General features: G+C 46.2%; 1 protein-coding gene across 1 annotated transcript in view; it reads right to left on the bottom strand.

Moving 5' to 3' along the window:
- LOC140365355 (SH3 and cysteine-rich domain-containing protein 3-like) overlaps window positions 1-24,533 on the bottom strand; it is a 360,861-nt gene that overhangs the window by 42,456 nt on the left and 293,872 nt on the right. The window lies entirely within an intron of this gene.

The raw sequence follows: 24,533 nt of genomic DNA, 5'->3' as shown, positions 1-24,533 counted from the left end.
TTTCCACAGTGATCTGAAGCTTGATGTACAAACTGCAGGCTCACCTGAAAAACAGATGTGGCTTATGGTTAATTATACTCTAATCATTAAAACATGAAAATCACCAAAATAATGTTTTACACTTACCAAGCTCCTTAGCAGACTTCACGTAGAGACCTTAGTCACATGGGTTGGGAGCAACTTCACATGCCAGTCCCTATGGCCAGGATGTCGACCAGGTAGCATTATGGAATGGACTTCTGTATAGTTTTATATAGTATAGTGCGCGCTTCTTCCTCAACCGTGGTGTTGCTCCATTTTCGTCATAGTGTTTGATTATGTCAGTCAGGGTGCCAATTCTGAAAAGGGGAAAAAAAGGATTAGGGTTAACAGTAATATGGGAATAACACGCTTCACAGATAACAGTTCACATTGTGACGTTAACGGTGTATTTAAGATGCAAAACGCGGAGATATTGGGACATCTGCCCTCGGCTAGCGGGGCTAGCTAGCTCACTTGAGATAACGCTGCTCGTAAAAGGAAAACACTTGCAGAACAGCACACCAGAACATACACTCGAGTTTAAAACCGGCGCACATTAAAGTGATTAAAAGCGGCTGTTTTAGTCGCAAAGCTTACCTGGTTCAGCCATCCTGTTGTCTCTCCCAACACCGTGCACAGAGAGACACACAGGAAGCTGATAATGGCCAGGCAAGCGTGTGATTGGTTCGAGTGACGCAGTGCGTGTGTGACGTGCAACGTACGTAAGCCACGTGACCAGAAGTGGTATCGGGAGTTGTAGTTTTTTTTTCTTCCCACGCCGAAAAATAACCCGATAACATAGCAAAGTTTAGCTTACAACTTAGCTCCGAATAGCTGCGTTTAGCTCCGGGCTGTGGGACTAACAGCCGGTTTAGTCACGAAAACTAACAAAGCACCATAAAACACACACAAAGCACGACCCACACAACCCACGGGCCAACCCACGTCAAAAAATAACCCGATAACATGGTGATAACAGCAAGTAGTCACATTAAGCCCGTATTGCAGAGTGCACTGAAGCAAAATGTTAGCTTAGCATTAGCTCCACCGGAGCAGACAAGTAAGATTCTAAAGTGATCACGAGACCGCCTTAAAACACAGCGTTAAAGCAATAATTTAGTAGTAAAGCAAAAGTGTACCTGAGTAAACAGTTCCGTTGCAATGTAGTCCAGGAAATGTAAGCTCTGAAGACTGTGCTCTGCAGACGGTCTGGAGTAATGAGACGAAAACACAGAGCACGCAGCTGCCATGCGGATCACAGCTGATTGGTGGAAAATGTAAACAACACGTTGGCTAGAAAAAGGTGACGCCCCCCAGGAGAGCAGGAAAAAGACCCGAAAACTCCACATTTTTAACAGCTTAATGTATACGTTTAAGACAACCAATAGTGTTATCTGAAGCACACAGGGGCTTATTCATAACTTCAACTAGCACATTCTGCAAAAAAACGAAAATCACACATTTGAAAAAAAAAATCTTTTTTTGGGTTTATCTCAGTTTCACCAATGCCGACATGTTCCGGCATTTAGGCTGCTGCGCCACATATGCCCAAAGCGCTGGCACTTGAAGCAACGCAGGGGCGGCGGAACTTATGGGCGTACGCCATAGCGCATGCACCCAACGCACACCACACGAGGCAGGATCTCACCTTCAAATCTAATCATTATCGACAGGCTGTCACACCTTACCCCATCCCGGGTCACCTTCAACCGCCTAGCATCCACCACCTTAGCTCCAGTCAAATTATCCTTTATGTCATCCACAGATGTCGTCGTAGGGACGCCTACGATAACTCCCCTGACCGTGCCTCTTACAGCATCAGACACAAGAATGTCCTTCCCACCCAGACACTTTGCTTCAATCGCCTTCCTTTGCTGAGCCACGTCCTTGCACACGACCAGCAGCGAGCCATCCCTAAGGACACTCGCATGCTTGACCACTCCCACAGCTACAGTCAGGCTCCTTGTCAACGCCATTGGATCCCACCCCTTAAAGGACGCATTATCCTGCGCGAGCTTTATGAACACCTTACACTCTGAACTCACATCCCCGATATCTGCAACCCCCCCGCCCTGCTCCTCACTGAGAGAGCCCTCCATAGACGAGCAAGAAGACGCCCTACGCTGCACAGGATCAGTGGCTCGAGGGGAGTCCTCCCCGCTGTTCATATCGTCACCGACCAGGTCACGCCTCCTCTTCCTCTTCCTCGTCATACGGACCGAGGCGTTCCTCTATGTTGCCGTAATATCCAAACAACGCTCAATAATCCACCGTCAGCGTGTATCTTCTGTTGTTTGCTAAGGCAGAAAGCTCTTCTCTCTCCAGTGCTTTGACAAGGTGGCGCTGGCGTGGCACTTATAATCAACTGTTTATGCTTAACCCCTGACCTTTATGATCTCATGTGACTTTGTCACATGACTGAGCTTGCCCTGCCACATTAACATGATTATTATGTTGTTAAATGATTGCCTGTATTTCTAACTAACGTCTAATCATTAGAAACATGAACAGAGCATTAGTTACAAGCAAACACTTGTCACTAATAGATAGTTTTTAAGTATGTTTGTTGAAACTTGGTTGCTTCACTTCTCTTCTGCACATGCTCAGTTAGGCACAAGATTCCCACAGACTTTTCCTCAGTGTGGTATGAGCACAGATCCATGGGTTTGAGGCTGTGTGGTCCTCAGAGCACATGTGCAGACCTCTAAAACAAGCTGCTGTTCACTCTGGTTCTAAAAACTAAGAGAGCAAAGCATGGGCCTCTGAACACGGCCACAGACTGAGCAGCTGCGGGAGAAGAAGAATCAAGCTTCCCGGGCAGTATTCCTCAGTGGCCTGGTGACTTCAGCTAAGCTTCAGCAGCAGAAGTGAGGGGAAAGCAGGCTTATGTAGATATATTTTGGAAAATTTTAAATATAGCTGTAACACACTGTAGTTTTAGATTGTATTGCCTTGATTCCACTGACTGCACACCATTGTCGGATTTGTTCTGTGGATTTTTTGTGACGTCACGTCAAGTGTTGAGGGCCCTTTATCACTGCTTGCAGTTTTAATTTATTTGTATTTATTCAGCACTTGTTTAAACAACCTTTCCTTGTAGCAATTGTGACAATCAAAACATCTCCTCAACAGTACAGTGTGCATGGGAGTGGTAGAAGGCAAAAAGGTATTTACTAACACTCCCAAAAAGTAAAGCAAAAGAAAACATCAATCAATAGACATTTTATGACATGTTACATTAAATTGCATTCAGTCCCCGACATCAAGTTGTAATCGCCCATATTGTGTTAAGCTGGGGCCCAACTTAAAATTGTGCCCAGGGCCCATACACAGTCCGGGCATGAATAGCCTACAGATCAGTTTACACTTAAATTCTTAATGATGTCTTCACAGTACTTCTTTAAATGAGTTTTATTCATAATGATGTGTTTATGTGGAACTTATTAAACATGAAAATAATGACATTTAGTCTTTTGATGCTCAAGGGCTTATCCCCCCCTCCTCATACACCCACATCCCACCTAGGCTGTGACAAACCAATATTGTTTTTTTTAGTTCTAGAACATGAAATGTCAAAGTAAAAGTAAACAAGAATACAAATAATGCACAATATTTTCCAATAACTTTACACATTTCAACAAAGTATGGAAACAAATTGCTCTAACTGTCAATAGTGTCGTTTATGTTAAGTTAGTTTTTAATGAATTATATTTATATATTTTATTCACTTTTATTTTGAACGTTTCATTTATTTAGTTAAAACACTAGTCTTGTCACAATGTAACTGCCATATTTGTCAGAGTGGGATCACCTTTTTCAGACCTGGATGAAAGGCAAATATTTTGGCATGACTTTGCCATTACCGCTACGCTAACTACCTTTGCCATGAGCTAACCCAACAAGCTAACCCAATGAGCTAACTGCACTGATTCAGACTGGCCTTCTTCTTCTGATTAGGCCACAGTCAGTCATAAAAATAGTGCCATTACTTCCTGCATGCGTCTCTTCTCAGTTAGTCTGATGCTATTTTAGTGAGCGTCCCATCATGCAGAGCAGGTGGGAGTGTGCACGTGAGCCCAAACACTCACAGGCTAATTACAAATGAAAGGCGCTGTACCTGATTTTTACGGTTCATTTTCCACCGACACCTTAACGTGGTGGAGGGGTTTGAGTGCCCGAATGATCCCAGGAGCTATGTTGTCGCGGGCTTCATGCCCCTGGTAGGGTCTCCGAAGGCAAACAGATCCTAGGTGACGGGTCAGACAAAGATCGGTTCAGAAGCCCTCTATGATGATAACACGAGCAAGGCAGTTTACGTCGCCCGGATCGGCGTCACCGGGGCCCCATCCTGGAGCCAGGCCTGGGATGGGTGCTCCATGGCGAGCGCCTGGTGGCCGGGTCTTACCCCACGGGGCTCGGCCGGGCACAGCCCGAAAGAGCGACGTGGGGCCGCCCTCCCGTGGGCCCACCACCCGCAGGAGGATCCATAAGGGGCCGGTGCAGAGAGATCTGGGCGGCAGTCGACGGCAGGGGCCTCGGCGACCAGATCTCCAGACACAGAGACTAACTCTGGGGACATGGAATGTCACCTCGCTGGGGGGGAAAGAGCCTGAGCTTGTGCGGGAGGTTGAGCGATACCGACTAGATATAGTCGGCCTCACCTCCACGCACAGTTTGGGCTCTGGAACCCATCTCCTCGAGAGGGGCTGGACGCTCCACTTCTCTGGTGTTGCCCGCGGGGAGAGGCGGCGGGCTGGTGTGGGCTTGCTGATAGCCCCTCAGCTCAGCCGCCACGTGTTGGAGTTTACCCCGGTGAACGAGAGGGTCGCGTCCCTCCGCCTTCGGGTGGGGGACAGGTCTCTCACTGTTGTGGCGGCCTACGGGCCGAACAGCAGTGCAGAGTACCCGGCCTTCTGGACAGTGCACCGACCGGGGACTCCGTTGTTCTACTGGGGGACTTCAACGCCCACGTAGTATCCTGCTTCCGAAGAGTGCAAACGCTTTTTTGCTCGCTCCGCTTGCTATCGCTGCTTTCCTTATTTATTTTGCTTTTTAATCAGTTTTTGTCTTCCAAACATTTTTGCTTTAGACTTTTTCAAGTAAACCAAGGATTTTAAGAACATTTTTCCAGTTTTAACGACATATCTGACGCCAGCGACATGTCCGGGAGAAGAAGGGAGAAAGACTGTGAACGCTGTCGGAAATATCAACAAGAAATTAATGAGTTGAAAACACGGATATTTGTTTTGGAATCTGAAAAAGTTCTTCACGATACCGTTCCTGTGTCAACCGATGGTAAGAAGAGCATACTTTTTACAAGAAAAACTGCTACTTTTAACCTAAACCGCAGTGACTCTGTGTCGTTTACAAAACTGTCTAAAAACCAGAAAGACCAGGCTGTTTCTTGGAACAAACTTGGAGCAAAGCCTAAACGATACAAAGATAACGTGAAGTCACCTAAAATACAGCTCACCAACAGATTTTTACCCCTTTCAGAGATGGAATTAAATGAAAAAAGGAAAGATGACGTGGCCAAAATACAGCGAGGAGGATCTGTGCCAGGAGCCAAGGTCACGGAGATTGTTTTAGTTGGGGACGGCGCGATAAGTCACGTGACGCATGAAAAGATAAACACACATTCTTTTCCAAGCGCCACTGTTTCTGAGATAACGTCACTCCTTCCAAATATTATGGCTAAGCATGGAGGAGCTAAACAGCTGATTATGCACGTGGGTGCAGTGGACATGCGGCGGGAACAGACTGAAGTTTTGAAAAAAGACTTCTTGAAGTTATTCGACGTGCTTGATAAAATGGAAATCAAAACATTCATAAGTGGACCTCTTCCAAACATCGACAGGAGGATAAACAAGTTCAGCCGGCTTCTTCAGCTGAACACATGGCTGTCCAAAGAGTGTACCCCTAGAGGACTACACTACATTGAGAACTTCTATCTATTCTGGAAATGAGAGGACCTGTTTAAGAGAAATGGCCCCCACCTATGCAGAGGTGGAGTGAGGGTGCTGACAGAGAACCTGCTCCACGCTCTGAGGCATTGGACTGGGCCTGGACAGGGTCCTGAGCAGATAGTTAGAGAAGAGAGGAATGAGAGAAGAATTCCTGCTCCATCAGCCAGAGACCGAGCCAATGTTTCAACATCAAAAGCACCACAACCTCAGCCTCCACCAAAGGATTCATCAGCAGCTGCTCCACCACCACCAGCAAAGGATTCAGCTCCAGCTGCTCCACATTCACCTCCACCGCCTCCAGCAAAGGAACAATCTTCAAAGGCCTTGGACCCATCTGTGACAAGCCCAACAACATCCCTGTCATCGCCCCTGCCTTCACACCAGCCCTGGGTTCCCCCTGAAACATCTACTCCCACTAAAGATTCATCATTCTCCTTCTCATCTCCACTCTCACCCATGGGCCTTCCCAGCCATTTTGAAAGTCTGATCAAATCAGGCATTAAGATGGCTTCACTCACGCCGAATATAGCAAGGGCTATGTCAATACGTATCAACTCTTCCCTGCACAAGCCGACTACACCAACAAAAGCCCCACCACCCATCCCCCCTCGCCTCTCACCTGGTCCCAAACTCTCCTTGGCTACAAAAGCCCCACCACCCATCCAACCTCGCCTTTCACCTGGTATCTCCCATAGCTAGGATGCACTGGGTCTCAGCGTTGCCGGGACTTATTGTCACATTAAAAATCAAACCAACCCGGGGCCCTATGTAAAGAGAGCCCCCCCCTAGTGCTATTTCTGTAGTCACATCATCACACAGATGGAAAAACAAAATGCGAGCCAGGCCCAATCTGAGAAATGTGATTCATATTCCCTGTGAAAAGATAAAGCCCAGTCCCACTGAAACTATCCTTATGTAACAAATCTCTCTTAATTAATAATTTTATTTCTTCTTATAATATTGATTTTATGTTTTTAACTGAAACATGGCTTGACAAAAACACAGGAAATGTAGTTCTGATAGAATCTGCTCCACCCAACTTTAAGTTTGAATCTGAAACACGAGAAAACAAAAAAGGGGGTGGAGTCTGTGCTGTCTTTAGAGATGAAATAATTACCCGCAGGTTGTCTTTTGGGGTGTTTTCATCATTTGAGTATGTATCCTTTAAAATGGAGCTAAAACGGTCTCCATCCATTCTCTTCATTGTTTTATACAAGCCTCCCCAGCACTGCCAACGTTTTATTGATGATTTTACTGAGATGCTTTCAGTCATATGCACAGACTTTGATGGTTTGGTCATTACAGGTGATTTCAATGTGCATGTTGATAATATTTGTGACAGAAACGCTAAAGAGCTTGATGCTGTCCTTGAAACCTTCAGTCTTACTCAGCATGTCAGAGGCCCCACCCACAGCAAAGGACACACTCTAGATCTCATAATTACAAAGGGGGTAAATATTTCAAATGTTAATGTGATCGATGTTGCTCTGTCTGATCATTTCTGTGTCTTCTTTGACATGTCTGTTTCTCCCAAACCTCCGGTTGGTCCTGCAGTTGTTCAGAGGAGACACATAAGTGATGGCACAGGTGCACTGTTTATGGAAATTATAAACTTTGAAAATGTCTCATGTTCTAATGTAAATGATTTGCTGAACTCTGTTACATCTAGTGTTTTGAATGTTCTGGACACCATCGCCCCTATAAAGGCTAAAATGGTTAAAAATAAGCAGAAGGCGCCGTGGAGAAATGATGATTCGGTCAGGGCACAGAAAAGGGAGTGCCGCAGGGCCGAACGGAAATGGCGCAAGTCAAAGCTCCAGGTTCAAAAAGAGATTTACAAAGAAAAGCTGAACATGTACAACCTAATCTTATGTAGAACTAGGGAAAGATATTTTTCTGAAATAATTGGAAGCTGCAGTAACAACTCGCGTGTCCTGTTTGCCACAGTAAACAGATTAACAAACCCTCCAGCTCAGCTGCTGTTAGAACTCATTTCCACATCCAAGTGTAATGAGTTTGCATTACTCTTTAATGACAAAGTTCAGGGCATTAAAAATGCTATAAATCCCACAATGCAAAAAATTACCCTAAAACCACCAAGACACTTAGAGCTAACTCACTTTGCACCAGTAACTGACAAAACTGTCCATGAGATCATCACCAGTCTGAGTTCATCTACATGCTGCCTTGATGTGTTACCCACCAGATTTCTAAAGTCTGTGCTGAACAGTTTGTTAGCACCATTCACTCACATAGTTAACATGTCGCTTCAATCTGGAACATTCCCAATGTCTTTGAAAACTGCGGTCATAAAGCCTCTCCTAAAGAAGAGCAGTCTTGATGCCGCAGTACTGAGTCATTACCGGCCCATCTCTAATCTGCCATTTTGGGGCAAAGTCCTTGAAAAGGTTGTTTACCAACAGCTCACAGATTTCCTCTTAATAAACAACTCATTTGATGTTTTTCAGTCAGGTTTTAGACCTCATCACAGCACTGAGACTGCTCTTGTCAAGGTGACAAATGACATCCGCCTGAACACTGACACGGGCAAAGCCTCAGTCTTAATTCTGTTAGATCTGAGTGCTGCTTTTGACACTGTCGATCATGGGATCCTCTTACAGAGACTAGAGGACTGGGTGGGCATCACTGGCACTGCCCTAAACTGGTTAAGGTCCTATCTGGAAGACAGGAAGTACTTTGTTGAAATTGGTAGCTGTGTCTCAGACCACATGACCCTGACCTGTGGAGTGCCCCAAGGGTCAGTCCTGGGTCCCCTTCTGTTCAACCTCTACATGCTGCCGTTAGGTCAGTTGATACGCAGTGAAAATGTGTCCTATCACAATTATGCAGACGACACTCAGATCTATGTTTCACTATCGGCAGGTGACTATGGACCAGTAGATTCACTCTGTCACTGCATCCAACAGATCAGTTTGTGGATGCAAAACAACTTTCTCCAGCTGAACTCAGACAAGACTGAAATAATCGTTTTTGGCCCACAGAAACAAAAAGAAAGTGTTAGCGGTCACCTCCAGAGTCTCGCTCTAAAACCTACAAACCAAGTTAGAAATCTGGGGGTAATAATGGACTCAGACTTGAACTTTAATAGCCACGTCAAATCAATAACATCAGCAGCTTTTTACCATCTAAAAAACATTGCCAAAATCAAAAATATAGTGTCAAAACCAGATTTAGAGAGACTTATCCATGCGTTTGTCTCCAGTAGATTAGACTACTGTAACGGCCTGCTCACTGGCCTCTCCAAACGAGTTGTAAAACAGCTGCAGTACATCCAGAACGCTGCTGCTCGGGTCCTGACTAGAACCAGGAAGTATGATCACATTAGTCCTGTTCTCAGGTCTCTGCACTGGCTCCCTGTGGCTCAGAGAATAGACTTTAAAGCAGCTCTGCTTGTGTACAAGTCTCTCCATGGCCTAGCACCAAAGTACATCTTGGATATGTTAGTGCCATATGAACCATCTCGGACTCTGAGGACCTCAACAACCGGCCTCCTTCTGGTGCCCAGAGTCAGGACAAAACATGGGGAATCTGCGTTTCAGTTTTATGCAGCTAAAACCTGGAACAGTCTTCCTGAAGATGTGAGACAGGCTTCTACTCTGACAATGTTCAAATCTAAGCTAAAAACAGTTTTGTTTAGCTGCGCATATGACTGAAAGGATTTTTTCTTTGCACTCTTCTCTTTTGTTTGTGATTTTATTAGTTTAGAAAATCAGTTGGATTGATATTTTTTAATTTAGTTACTTTTATTGTATTTCTGTTTCTGTAATTTCTTTGTGATTTGAATGCATTTTTCCTGCTGTGTGAAGCACTTTGAATTGCCTTGTGTATGAAATGTGCTCTACAAATAAACTTGCCTTCCTTCCCTTCACGTGGGCAATGACAGTGACACCTGGAGAGGGGTGATCAGGAAGAACGGCTTCCCCGATCTGAACCCGAGCGGTGTTCAGTTATTGGACTTCTGTGCTAGCCACGGATGTCCATAACGAACACCATGTTCAAGCACAAAGGTGTCCATCAGTGCACATGGCACCAGGACACCCTAGGCCGGAGGTCAATGATCGACTTTGTTGTCGTGTCATCAGACCTCCGGCCGCGTGTCTTGGACACTCGGGTTAAGAGAGGGGCAGAGTTGTCAACCGATCACCACCTGGTGGTGAGTTGGATCCGCTGGCGGAGGAGGAAGCCGGACAGACTTGGCAGACCCAAGCGCATTGTGAGGGTCTGTTGGGAACGTCTAGTGGAGCCCTCTGTCAGTAGGGTATTCAACTCGCACCTCCAGGAGAGCTTCTCCCATGTCCCGGGGGAGGCTGGGGACATTGAGTCCGAGTGGACCATGTTCTCCGCCTCCATTGTTGATGCGGCTGCTCGGAGCTGTGGTCGCAAGGTCTCCGGTGCCTGTCGTGGCGGCAACCCCCGAACCCGGTGGTGGACACCGGAAGTAAGGGATGCCGTCAGACTGAAGAAGGAGGCCTATCAGGCCACTCTGGCTTGTAGGTCTCCGGAGGTCATCGACGGGTATCGGCAGGCCAAGCGAGCCGCGGATCGTGCTGTCGCAGAGGCAAAAACCCGGGCCTGGGAGGAGTTCGGGGAGGCCATGAAGGAGGACTATTGGTCGGCACCAAAGAAATTCTGGCAAACCGTCCGGCGCCTCAGGAGGGGGAAGCAGTGTCTCACCAACACCGTTTACGGTGCGGGTGGAGGCCTGCTGACCTCGACTGGGGATGTCGTCGGACGGTGGAAGGAATACTTTGAGGATCTCCTTAATCCCTCAGTCACGTCTTCCGAAGAGGAAGCAGAGACCGGGGACTCGGAGGCTGGCTCATCCATCACCCAAGCTGAAGTCACTGAGGTTGTTCGCAAACTCCTCGGTTGCAGGGCTCCGGGGGTGGATGAGATCCGCCCTGAGTACCTAAAGTATCTGGATGTTGTAGGACTGTCTTGGTTGACACGTCTCTGCAACATCGCGTGGCGTTCGGGGACCGTGCCTCTGGACTGGCAGACCGGGGTGGTGGTCCCTCTGTTCAAGAAGGGGGACCGGAGGGTGTGTCCCAACTACAGAGGGATCACACTCCTCAGCCTCCCGGGTAAGGTCTATTCCAAGGTACTGGAGAGGAGAATCCGACCGATAGTCGAACCTCGGATTCAGGAGGAGCAGAGTGGTTTTTGTTCCGGTCGTGGAACACTGGACCAGCTCTATACCCTCCATCGGGTGCTCGAGGGTTCATGGGAGTTTGCCCAACCAGTCCACATGTGCTTTGTGGATCTGGAGAAGGCTTTCGACCGTGTCCCTCGGGGTGTCCTTTGGGGGGTGCTCCGGGAGTCCGGGGCCCTTTGCTCAGGGCTGTCCGGTCCCTGTATGACCGGAGCAGGAGCTGTGTTCGCATTGCCGGCAGTAAGTCAGACCTGTTCCCAGTGCATGTTGGACTCCGCCAGGGCTGCCCTTTGTCACCGGTTCTGTTCATAATTTTTATGGACAGAATTTCTAGGCGCAGTCAGGGGTCGGAGGGTGTCCGGTTTGGGGACCACAGGATCTCATCTCTGCTGTTTGCAGACGATGTTGTCCTGCTGGCTCCATCAAACCCGGACCTGCAACATGCACTGGGACGGTTTGCAGCCGAGTGTGAAGCGGCTGGGATGAGAATCAGCACCTCCAAATCCGAGGCCATGGTTCTCGACCGGAAAAGGGTGGCTTGCCTTCTTCAGGTGGGTGGGGTGTCCTTGCCCCAAGTGGAGGAGTTCAAGTATCTCGGGGTCTTGTTCACGAGTGAGGGAAGGATGGAGCGTGAGATCGACAGGCGGATCGGTGCAGCGGCTGCAGTGATGCAGTCGCTGCATCGGACCGTTGTGGTAAAGAGGGAGCTGAGCCGAAAGGCAAAGCTCTCTATTTACCGGTCGGTCTACGTTCCTACCCTCACCTATGGTCATGAGCTTTGGGTAGTGACCGAAAGAACAAGATCGCGGATACAAGCGGTCGAAATGAGTTTCCTCCGTGTGGCTGGGCGCTCCCTTAGAGATAAGGTGAGGAGCTCGGCCACACGGGGGGAGCTCGGAGTAGAGCCGCTGCTCCTCCACGTTGAGAGGAGCCAGCTGTTCCGGATGCCTCCTGGGCGCCTCCCTCGGGAGGTGTTTCAGGCATGTCCCACCGGGAAGAGGCCCCGGGAAAGACCCAGGACACGCTGGAGAGACTATGTCTCTCGGCTGGCCTGGGAACGTCTTGGGATCCCCCCGGAGGAGTTAGAGGAAGTGTCTGGGGAGGGGGAGGTCTGGGAGTCCCTGCTCAGACTGCTGCCCCCGCGATCCGGCCCCGGATAAAGCGGCAGAAGATGGATGGATGGATGGATTTTAAACAATTTACAGCTCCACATGTACTGATCACTTACCTAATGCATTCACAAGTCTTTGAGATCAGAACAACATTTACCATCCCGGCATGCTAGCAATGCAGCATGCTAACAACGCACTTCCTACGTCTCGGGGGAATAAAACAAGTTTAGATTCAAATAAAGTGCTGTGGCCTCATTTTCACCTGAATATATGCTTATACAATACATCTGTACTGGGACAAAACATTTTACTTTATTACATGCAAACATGTAAACAATGTCAATGTTTTGACTTTGTTCATAGATGCATCGCAGTTAAACGATTAACTGCGTAGTTATTGAAATAACTATCAACAAATTTATTAACCGAATAATCTTTAGCTGGTCATACGTAGGTTCCAAATCATACCACAAGCTGAAAATAGTAGGTTTTATGACTTAAATTAACCCACAACTGCAGGAAAATTACAAAAAACTTTTTTTTTTAAACTTATTTGTGCATTTGATGAAAAACAACTGTGGTTACCCCGCTTGGGCTCTTAACAAAGTTAAAAGAGCCAAAAGTAGGACAAAAAGGACAAAGGGTAAACAGACCTCTCAGGACTGTCTGAAAAACTACAAAGGATTTTTCGACAGCACCACATTCCTTTTTATTTTAAACCAGGCTACATTTTGAGGGTTAGATACCTACACCAAAACAGAGCAATGTAGCATTTTCTATCCAATGCAGTGAAGAAAGTTGTAAAGAGCGGTACATAGGAGAGCCTAAACAGCAACTTCACAAAAAGCTTCATCAACACAGAAGTCGGGAATTCAGGACCACAGAGCGCAGTGCATCTTCATTTAAAGCCATAAACCACTTGTTTGACGACAGTGAGGTGAAGATTATAAGCAGGGCATGTTCATTCTAATGTGGGACTGCAGCCAGCAAACAAAAGGATTTATACTGCCTGTTACATGGCTGTTAGGGTAACATAGAAGATTAGTGTGTTTTTATGTACTTCAATTGTATTAATTACATCTATATTTATCTGTATACCCTGTGATTTTACTTAAACTATTTGACGGATAGCCTGAAAATAGCACCTTTAAATTGCTTTAAATTAAAATGTCTTTGTGCCGGTGTCCAAGCGCAGCTGCATAGCAGGTGTCTGGGGAGAGGGTTAGAACACACGCTGGTTAGAGTCTAAGGCCACTGTAAAGTCCAGGAAGAGCCTGGCACACCTACCCACTGATCAAGAGTGAGTTTTAACACTAAAAGGTTTGGTCGAGTTTTTTCTGGGACAATTAGTTTAGCGAAAGCTAAATCTAGGGAGGGGGCAGACGAGACTGGGTCCGTCGTTAAAGATACAAAAGCACCACACATAAGGTGTAAAACATGCGCTCAGCACAGACATATGCAGAGGCTGATAGCAAATGGGAATGGGAATACATCAAGCCTGAGGCCTAATAACATGGGGGTACTGCAAGGTTCTGTGCTGGGACCTTTGCTGTTCACTATGTATATAAATGACCTCTCAGACTGCTGCCAAGGCGTAAACTGTTAGCTCTATGCCGATGACACAGTCATCCATGTGTCTGCCAAAACTTAAGATAAGATAAGATAAGATATTCCTTTATTGTCCCACATGGGGAAATTTCATTGGTGCAACGCAGGTAGATACAGAGGTAGATACAGAAGAACAGATCACTTATAGGAAGTCTGAAAAACACTTTCAGTAGAAGATCTCCTATAAATAAATAAAAACTCCCATAGACAAATAAATAAATAAATACATAAATACCATTGCATGTGATCACGACAGTAATTGCACATGAATATGTGTCACGACAGCACATAGATTGCACATGAATTTTACATGAATTGCACATGAATTCCAACAGCAATTGCATATATGACAGAATTGCACATCAGTATTAGGTTAGGTCAGTATTGCGAGTGTTCAGTACTAACAGTTTTTGTTATAAAGTCTGACAGCAGCAGGAAGGAAAGACCTACGGAACCTTTCCTTCGCACATCGAGGGTGGATCAGTCTCTCACTGAAGCTGCTCTCCAGAGCGGACAGAGTGTCCTGCAGGGGGTGACACTCATGGTCCAGCATAGATGTGAATCTAGCCAGGACCCTCCTGTCCCCCACCTCCTGCACCGAGTCCAGAGCACAGCCCAGGACGGAGCTGGACTTCTTGATGACTCTGTCCAGCTTCCTCCTCTCCCTCTCTGTGATGCTGCTGCTCCAGCAGGCCACACCGTACAGGAGGGCCGATGCCACCACAGAGTCGTAGAAGGTCTTCAGGAGTGGCCCTGTCACTCCAAAAGACCTGAGTCTCCTCAGGAGGTAGAGCCGACTCTGGCTCTTTCTGTACAGTGCGTCTGTGTTATGAGTCCAGTCCAGTTTGTGGTTCAGATGAACACCCAGGTACTTGTATGAGTCCACTCTCTCAATGTCCCGTCCCTGGATGTTCACTGGTGAGGGGGCAGTGGGGTGGCGTCTGCGGAAATCCACCACCATCTCCTTGGTCTTCCCCGCGTTGATGAGGAGGTGGTTCCGCTGACACCAGTCCACAAAGTCCTGCGCCAGTCCTCTGTACTCCGCGTCATCGTCGTCCGTGATGAGTCCGATGATGGCAGAGTCGTCAGAGAACTTCTGCAGGACACAGCTGTCCGTGTCATGTCTGAAGTCTGCAGTGTAAAGGGTGAAGAGAAAGGGCGCGAGGACAGTGCCCTGGGGCGCCCCCACACTGCAGGTCCGAGTGTCAGACACACAGTTCCGGGCTCTCACAAACTGGGGTCGGTCTGTGAGGTAGTCCAGGATCCACTCTGCCAGGTCATACTCCACACCAGCCGTCTCCAGCTTGTCCCTCAGGAGCAGCGGCTGGATGGTGTTGAAGGCACTGGAGAGATCGAAGAACAGGATCCTCACAGAGCTGCCAGGCTTTTCCAGGTGAGAGAGGGAGCGGTGCAGCAGGGAGATGACGGCGTCCTCCACTACGATGCCAGACCGATATGCAAACTGCAGCGGGTCCATGGCTGAGCTCACGGTGGAGCGGAGGTGGTCCAGGACCAGCCGCTCCAGTGTCTTCATCAGGTGGGACGTGAGAGCCACTGGCCTGAAGCTGTTGAGGTCTTTGGGGCGCGGTGTCTTAGGCACAGGTACCAGACAGGAGGTCTTCCAGACCTGTGGTACCACCCTCAGCTTCAGGCTCATGTTGAAGACATGCTCCATAACTCCACACAGTTCATCTGCGCAGGACTTAAGGAGCCTGGGGCTGATGCCATCAGGTCCTGCTGCCTTCCTCACTTTAATCCTCTTCAGCTCACTCCTCACCTGTGCTGCTGTGACAGTCAGTGGTTGGCAGGGGGACCGTGTGCTGGGGGGATGGGTGAGTCCAGGCGAAGTGGGGAGCTGATGGTCCGGGGCAGATAAGCGAAGAGGAACAGATGCAGGGCATTGTCCAGCTGTGGAAGAGGGAGCATGCAGCTGTGCAGGGGGAGGGGCGGGTGACCGATCAAACCTCAAGAAGTGAGCATTTAAATCATTCACCCACTGTAGATCCCCCTCTGTCTGGGCAGGGGGGATTTTGAAGCCTGAGATGGTTTTCAGGCTCCTCCACACTCCCTGAATGTTCTTTTGCTGCAGCTGCTCCTCCATCCTCCTCTTGTAGCCGGCCTCAGCCTGCCTGATCTTCCTCCTCAGCTCCTTCTGCACAGTCTTCAGCTCCTCCTTGTTCCCTGACCTGAAGGCTCTCTTCTTCTCCTTCAGCAGAGCCTTCAGTTCACGGTTAATCCATGGCTTGTTGTTTGGAAAACACTGCACCGTCCGGGAGGGAACAATGTTCTCAAAACAGAAGTTGATGTAGTCCGTGATGCACTCTGTGATGGTGTTGATGTCCTCCCCATGTGGGTCATAAAGCTCAGTCCAGACAGTGGTGCTGAAGCAGTCCCTCAGAGCCTCCTCGCTCTCAGCAGACCACATCCTCACCTCACGGGACACCACAGGCTGCCTGCGCACGATGGGTTCATACACAGGCCTCAGATGTACAAGGTTGTGGTCCGAGCTGCCCAGGGGAGGGAGGGGGGAAGAAGAATAAGCCTCCTTGGTGTTGGCAAAAAACAAGTCCAATGTTCTATTCTCTCTGGTGGGGCAGGTAACATACTGGGTGTATGTTGGTAGGACAGAAGAGGGAGAAGCGTGGTTAAAGTCACCAGAGATGAGGAAGAGAGCCTGTGGATGCTGTGTTTTTAGCCTACAAGTGCAGGAGAGCAGTGCTTCACAAGCATTTTCAGCATTGGCAGACGGGGTCACATAGACTGCGATCAAAATCACATGTGAGAACTCCCGGGGCAGATAGTATGGCCTCATGCCAATAGCCAATAGTTCAATATCCTTGCTACATAGCTGCTCCTTCACTGTGCAGTGTTCGGGTTTGGACCAGCTCGTGTTCACATACACCGCGAGACCGCCTCCTCTTTTCTTCCCGGATTCTTTCGTTCTGTCCGCCCGCAGCAGATGAAAATTGTCCAAACCTACAATAGAGTCTGGCATTTCTGCTGTTAACCAGGTCTCTGTGAAAATCAAGACGCTGCTGTCCCTATAAATCCTCTGGGACCGCATGAGGCTCGCTATTTCCGTCATTTTATTTTGAAGGGACCTCACGTTACCCATGACTACGGCGGGAACCGACTTCCTGTTTTCTCCTCTCTTCTCTCGGAGTTTACGTCCAGCCCGTCTGCCTCGTTGCGTTTTCCTTAGGATGTCCGCCGGGATAACGTGACGATCTCCGGGTAAGACGACTGTTCTCCGCAGTTTCATGAGTTCCTCCTTTGTGTAAACGCGGTACGGCGCGGGGCGGGGGGCGGGGCCGGAGCCGGGGGACTCAGAGCCAAGACACATCGCAACGACACGACGAAAACACTCAATCCAGCCGAATAAAGTCAAAACAATCCAGCCGAATAAAGTCAAAACAAGTTCATTTAAAGCGATTCCAGTGCGTGTCCCGATCGTTCGTGAAGTTCCTCTTTCATATAAACGTGTATATAAACGTGTACCGACGACACGCCGTTCTTTAGCGCGGCCGGAGGGCGCGGGGAGGGGGGGCTGGTGGGCTCACTCGGAGCTAGCTCACATCACAACAACACAACGAACGCAACGAAAAACGCTCAAATCCAGCCGAAAAAAGTCAAAAACAGTTGAATTAAAAAAACTATTCCAGCGCGTGTCCCTATCGTACAGTAAAATAGAAAAAATATACTAACTATATTTACAAAATATAGGAGATAAAGCACAATAAGTGTGAGAAAGAAGAGAGAGCGTTTACACCGGGCTGCCAGCTGTACCAGCGCCTTATGACGTTTTTTCAGGCAGGGCAGCAGCTGACACAGGCCCTATCTAACTTCTCCTCTTGGCTTGAGCAATCACATTTAACCCTAAATGTAAAGAAAACTGATGCCATATGTTTTTCCATAAAATCACAACCTTTGACTGATCCCTTTGTTGTATCCATAAATGACCAAACAATCCAAGAAGTAAAATAAACTAAATATCTAGGGATCATAATTGATAGCAACTTAAAGTTTCAAAGTCATGTAAAGTGCATCTGTAAAAAACTAAAACCAAATTTGAGTTGCTTTCGCTTCATAAGACGGGAGCTGTCACATCAAGCGGCTCTGCTGTATTTACATGCAATGATTTTTTCACATCTCTCATATTGTCTGACCTCATGGTCACAAACATCTGCATCCACGCTCAAACCTGTAATATCTTTGTACAAGCAGCAATCAAGGTGTTTGATAGAAAGCCTATGAGGTGGCACCATTGTGATATCATCCAAAGCACAAACTTTTTACATTTGAGAATTTTGTAAATTTTGGCACATTGAAACTGTTTTTTAAATGTTTACATAATCATGCTCCACCACTGTTTTCTGGTTTGGCCGTCAGACGTCAAGGCTCTCTCAGACCGAACACCAGAGCCTCTGTGAGTGGGGACCGTGTGGTTCCAAACACCAGAGCCTCTGTGAGTGGGGACTGTGTGGTTCCAAACACCAGAGCCTCTGTGAGTGGGAACTGTGTGGTTCCAAACACCAGAGCCTCTGTGAGTGGGGACTGTGTGGTTCCAAACACCAGGGCCTCTGTGAGTGGGGACTGTGTGGTTCCAAACACCAGAGCCTCTGTGAGTGGGGACTGTGTGGTTCCAAACACCAGAGCCTCTGTGAGAGGGGACTGTGTGGTTCCAAACACCAGAGCCTCTGTAAGTGGGAACTGTGTGGTTCCAAACACCAGAGCCTCTGTGAGAGGGGACTGTGTGGTTCCAAACACCAGAGCCTCTGTGAGTGGGGACTGTGTGGTTCCAAAGCACAGAACATCTTTTGGACAGTTGGTGGACAGCTTCTCCTCTGCTGGAGCCCGACTGTGGAACTCACTCCCCACACATTTAAAACGGCAGACTGACATGAGCACCTTTATTAGGTGTTTGAAACTGTGGCTGAAATCAGGACAGAACTGTGCACATGGTGATGTATAAAATGAAATGTATTGTGTACAGTCTGTACATTTTGTATTGTTTTAATTCTAAAAGCCTCCTATGGACAGGTGTTGAAAATTAGCTTATTTTGCTATAACACGTAAAACATTGCATCTGGTTCGTCCAATGTAAATGCTATGTCCATATTAAATAAATAAATAGCGCGCTGTCGTCTGGGGATTGTAAAACATGAGAACGAATCAATCTAAAAGCGATGTGCCCATCCGGAGACGCCTGTCACGCAGGCAATGTGAAATAAATATGAGAAAGAGTGTCTGGAGTGTCTGCCAGTATGAGTATTGCTTAGGGATCTGGTGGATCCCTAAGCAAGGGCAAAATGCATGATTAATGCCAGAAAAAATATTAAATTGAATGAATAGAAATTAAGGTTTTGAGATTTATGTCATGTCTTTGTAATTTGAATGCATTTTTTTTTCCTGTTGTGTGAAGCACTTGCCCTACAAATTGTGCTCTACAAATAAACTTGCCTTGCTTTACCTTACCTATACCCTGTGCTTATGTTTGACTTGTTTTATGTTGTGTTAAAAGGGTGCTCTTGCTCTCACGGGCCATCCATGTAAAAATAAAGGTTATATCACTTAGAATTGCCAATACACAATCTTGATAGAGATTTTGAATCATTATGAGACGATAATAAAATCTTATGGCAGAAATACATTTGTAGCTTAGGTCATGTGAGCCTAAAGCCCACAAGCCACCAAAGTCTTCTTTAAGTCTATATAATATCTCTTTTTCTCACCTAATCTGAAAAATCTATCTGTGTGAACATCAACATGTCTGTTTATCATCCATATGAAGCCTGGTGTTAGACTTCAGGAGAGCTTAATTCTTTAATCTCATTTTAATAACAGTATAAACACGAGTCATCATCGCATCGCACTCACATCAGCTGTCTGTCACGCTGTCCCTCTGGTAATTTACTGTATTTTATTCACAGTTTATTCTAATGAGGTTTAAATAAAGCCTTACTGAAAGGGAGGGTCTGACCTATTTCCATATTCTAATAGAAATTGAACAAAGACAAAAAACTCTGTGGGATAAAACACAACCAAAACGATGTGCAAAGGAAACGCTATAATATTTTGTTTTGTTTTGATTAAAGGTCTGAATACATTTCGAAGTTTGTGTGCTAAGAGAATGGATAAAAAATTGAAGGAAATAATGTTTGTGGAAAAAAAAGAAAAGAAAAAGAAAACACTTCCCAAACTTGTTGGTTTTCCCTCATTATCTTATTTGGAGTACCGCTTACATTTTGGAATAAAGCATAAATAATTGTCTGCATGGCTCTTAAAACTGAAACTGCATTGTCAAACTGTTGAGGCCCGTTGCATTTTTGGTGGATTGTTGTCCAGCGTAACGTTAGATTCAAGATTTGTTTTGTGGTCACTTGCATCCATGCTAAATTCTGTGCTAATTGCTATCATTAATAATCTATTCAATGCTATGTGGTCAATAGTCGCCGAAATAATAATGTAATTTATTAATATTTTTGGATGTTTGAAGGCTAACGCTAATCCTCCCATTGAAAATATATTGGTGCTGATGTATGGAACAATACCAGCCAATAGAATGCAGACGTGCTATATATAAACCCTGAAAGGATCTGTAGTAACACAGTTTCAAAAGGAATGATGCCGTGTTAACCGTTATCATACTACATATCACCCCGTGTAAATACATGGGGGGGAAAAGCCTTGAGCAGTTCAATATGGTGATGGTCAATCCCAACACCCAGAGTCCATTTCTCCCTTGAGAAAATTACGTCCTCCAATATTTTGTTGGACCTGGCGCCTTTAGCTTTGATTACGCCACACCTTTGCTGTGGCAGAGTTTCAATAAGCCTTTGCGATGTTAAAGATTTCAATCCAGTGTGTCATTATTTTTCAGTTGATCTTGATAATGTGAGCGAGTGACCACTGCACAAAGCCTTCTCCAGCTCGTCCCAAACACTCTCACTGGGGTTCAGATCCGTTGTAGATTAATTTCTGCTTCTCCTTAGATGTTTTCTCTGCTTGATGTCAATTATTTGACCCTTCTCGTGGGTCTTTGTGTGGACGGTCCCTCATCTGCCTGAGGAGTGGGTCCAGCTCGCCCCCAACGGTCCCTCATCTGCCTGAGGAGTGGGTCCAGCTCGCCTCCGATGGTCCCTCATCTGCCTGAAGAGTGGGTCCAGTTCGCCTAAGTCGGTCCCTCATCTGCCTGAAGAGTGGGTCCAGTTCGCCTCAGTCGGTCCCTCATCTGCCTGAAGAGTGGGTCCAGTTCGCCTCAGTCGGTCCCTCTTCTGCCTGAAGAGTGGGTCCAGCTCGCCTCAGTCGGTCCCTCATCTGCCTGAAGAGTGGGTCCAGCTCCAGTCTCCCTCGTGTCCGTCTGTCCGTCTGTGAGAGTCGGATCTCTCCTTCACTGGAACTCCTCCAGGTTTCTACGCTTTTTTCCCAAAGAGGTTTTTTTTGTAGTTTTTCCTGGCCGAGAAGGAGAGTCTAAGGACAGAGGACCCTGGGACATCGTCCCTCGCCACCACAGACATTGTCTGACTTCATCGCCACCACAGACATTGTTGATTCATTTCTCCCTGTGGCCCTCAGAGGCAACTGTTGTTGTGATTATGGGCTTTACAAAAATAAATTGATTTGATTTGATTCTCAAACACACTGACATCTTTCTCATAACCACGGGATTTGTCTTTCCATATGGTTGTTTCAGAAATGAGAAGACACTCACTGCATCAGTACCGTGTTGCAGCTGAAAGATCAACACCCATGCAGCAGTTATCCAGTACGAGGAGAGGAACTAGAGTATTTACTTAGTTGTGTTGCAAGATTCCCTGTAACCTCTCCACGGACCCAGCAGACTCAGAATTAACCAAAGCACAGGATGGGCCTAATGACTTGCCAAGGAACCAGAACACTGAGCCGACTGGGGTGGGGGTGTTTCTGGGGGTGTTTCTCCCCATGACATGACATGATACTAATAAGGATCTGACCAAGCATCTATTAGTTAACCATTGCACTCTTCTTCCTGCCCAAAATTAGTCAAGTCTTAACAGAACAAGCGTGTCAGCAGGAGATGGGTCCCATCTCAGCAAGGCGATGCAGGGTGGCAAGGATTTACAGGGTGGCAAGGCGATGCAGGGTGGCATCTGAGATACTTACCCAAACTCAGTTGATTCCCTTTTAAGGTCACTCTAGCCATAATTATTTACAAGTCACTAAAGTCTTGGACTTCGGATTATTAGAGAAATATTGTATTTTTGTTTTTGTGTTGTTTTAGAATAGAGTATAATCTCTTGGTGCCCTGTTACATTTCATTTTTTTGTTAAACACAATAACTAATAATAATTAGTCAAGGTGAATCTCATCTTTTTTAATCCAGGCTTAAAACTTATTTATTCAGACCGGCTTTTAACACTCTGTAATATAATGACAATTACTTTATGTTTCGTATTGCTTAAAGATTGATTGATTGATTGATTGATTGATTTAATTTTAAAACCTCTACAGTTTACTCCAAATGGAGAGTTTTTCTTTTTGGACAGGCAGTGTAGTCCTTCATTTTATTGCTCAAGGTCAAATGTTTATGCACATGAAATATCCAGAGGTTTGTGTACCAAGTCCTGGCTGCAATGTCTCCTACCAGATGGTGGTAATAGGTGTAGACTGGAAGGGAACATTGTCAGCTCCAGACGGATTTCACACCATCGACGTCGACTCATCCTTCGGCACCTGCCCAGCTCAGTATTCATGCCACTATGCACTCCACACATGGCCATTTCCCCAGCAAAAAAAACAAGATTGCCTGGTCTGCAGCTGCTGTCCATTGGCTTCTTTCCCACTCAGCTGAAGAGTGAGGGGCGGATCAATACCAAATACTGATACTGTTTGCAAACATCTCGAGGAACCTTTTATAGCTATATATGTATTAGATTATATTGCATTTTTACATCAGATAGATTAGATAGATTACAATTCTTTATAGTAGAGACATTTAAATACAAAAAAAAATCACTGGCATTGCCCAGGAGAGGTCAAGACTTAAAGGCTTAAATACTCCATACCAAAACATGCCATTGGTAATTGGCAATCGTGTGACTCATCCTGTGGCAAAACCATACTAGACTAATGGGATGCTTTTAGCCCCGGGTTACACTCTACCTCTCTCTCTCAAGTAAACACTTGGGTTAAAATAGACCTTGTACAGAGTCATGGACACACTTGACATGGTTTCCAATTCACGCAACAGTACCGTGTGCGATGCAAATACATGTTTAAATCCACACATGACAAAGGCATTGTAGCTTTAGGGGTAATGGCCTTGGAACATAAAATAACAATAGTAAACTGTTGTACTTTCTGTATCATGTTCTGCTATTGTAATTCCTTCTGTCCACAACAACGTCTGGTACACTACACTTGGAGCTCCACTGTTTCCAGTCTCAATGTATTTCAATGTGAAATGTACACGTTTCTCTCAAACCAATGATTAATTAAAGATTACACAGAGACCGAGAGAACGAGATGAGTTCACTGATAAATTATTGGTGACAACATGTTCGTTGTGTACAAACCCCTTCACTGAAAATACTGCCCTCCCTAGCTGCTGTCTTCAGGTTAGTCTGGCTTCATTGGACTTTTATCTTGTCACGTGTCAATCCGTGGGGACTTTCAAAAAAGTGTCCCCTAACCTTAATCGTAATCTACTTTTGATGAATTAATTGAAACCAAAGAAAAAAAACAAGATTAGTGCCTTGCCAAAGGACCCAACAACAGTAAATGCTAGTGGGAGTGGAGATTGAACTGCCAAACCATGGGTCAATGGACAAACGCTCAACCAACTGGGAAAATAAAAAAAGAAAAGCGCCAGAGTTTCTCATAATAGTTCTCTTCCAATGTTGCTAGGCTGGTTTTCACCCAGATGACGGATACGTCAAACACCCCGCCAATACATATTTAACCAACTCAGGGACTTACAAAGAGTTACTTAGTTCTCCTGTAAGACACTAAATACTGAATCTATCTATATTGTAATTTCAAAGGTCATTTTCTACAAATACATTTTGTCCCACAGACATAAAGATCAGCCCTTAAAGTAGCACGACAAACACAAAACCTTTACAATCTTCAAGATTTAGATGAATCGCCCAGAAGAATTTGCTGATTTCTAATACTCAGCCTGATTTTTATAAAGTTTTTTCTCCAAAAAATAAGGTGAATTTCAGATAATAATTTTCGTAAAGATCTAATTCACACCTCTGTGTTGTTTGTACATAATGAATGAAGACATGTTCCAAATCGTTTACACCGTTATTTTATTTATGAAAACATGACATAATAGAAAGTAAACCACAATTTGCCAGTTGTCTCTCGCATCAATATTTTTTTGGCTGCTTGATCTACTTTCATGGCCAGTCATTTTTCCGTAACCCCATTTATTTCCCCAGCACATCTAGTATTATTAGTAACATTATCGCCGGTGCTTGGTGTGCGTCAGGACAGGGGCTAAAAACACTTGCACCTGTCGCCTGATCCCAAAGGGAGATATTCCACCCCACTCCCGCCCTCCTCTACCCCCCACCTACCTCCTTCTCCCACAGACACATCTACTGCCTGGCCTGAACTTAGCCACGGCGTAGGAATGTTGACACTGGACTTTCGAAACATCATCAC

This window comes from Eucyclogobius newberryi, unplaced genomic scaffold, assembly GCF_026437365.1.
Source record: "Eucyclogobius newberryi isolate DKJ021-1_F unplaced genomic scaffold, fEucNew1.0.hap1 SCAF_19, whole genome shotgun sequence".
Classification (NCBI taxonomy): Eukaryota; Metazoa; Chordata; class Actinopteri; order Gobiiformes; family Gobiidae; genus Eucyclogobius; species Eucyclogobius newberryi.
Note: the sequence above shows the minus strand (reverse complement) of the source record. Positions and strands in the feature narration are given on the sequence as shown.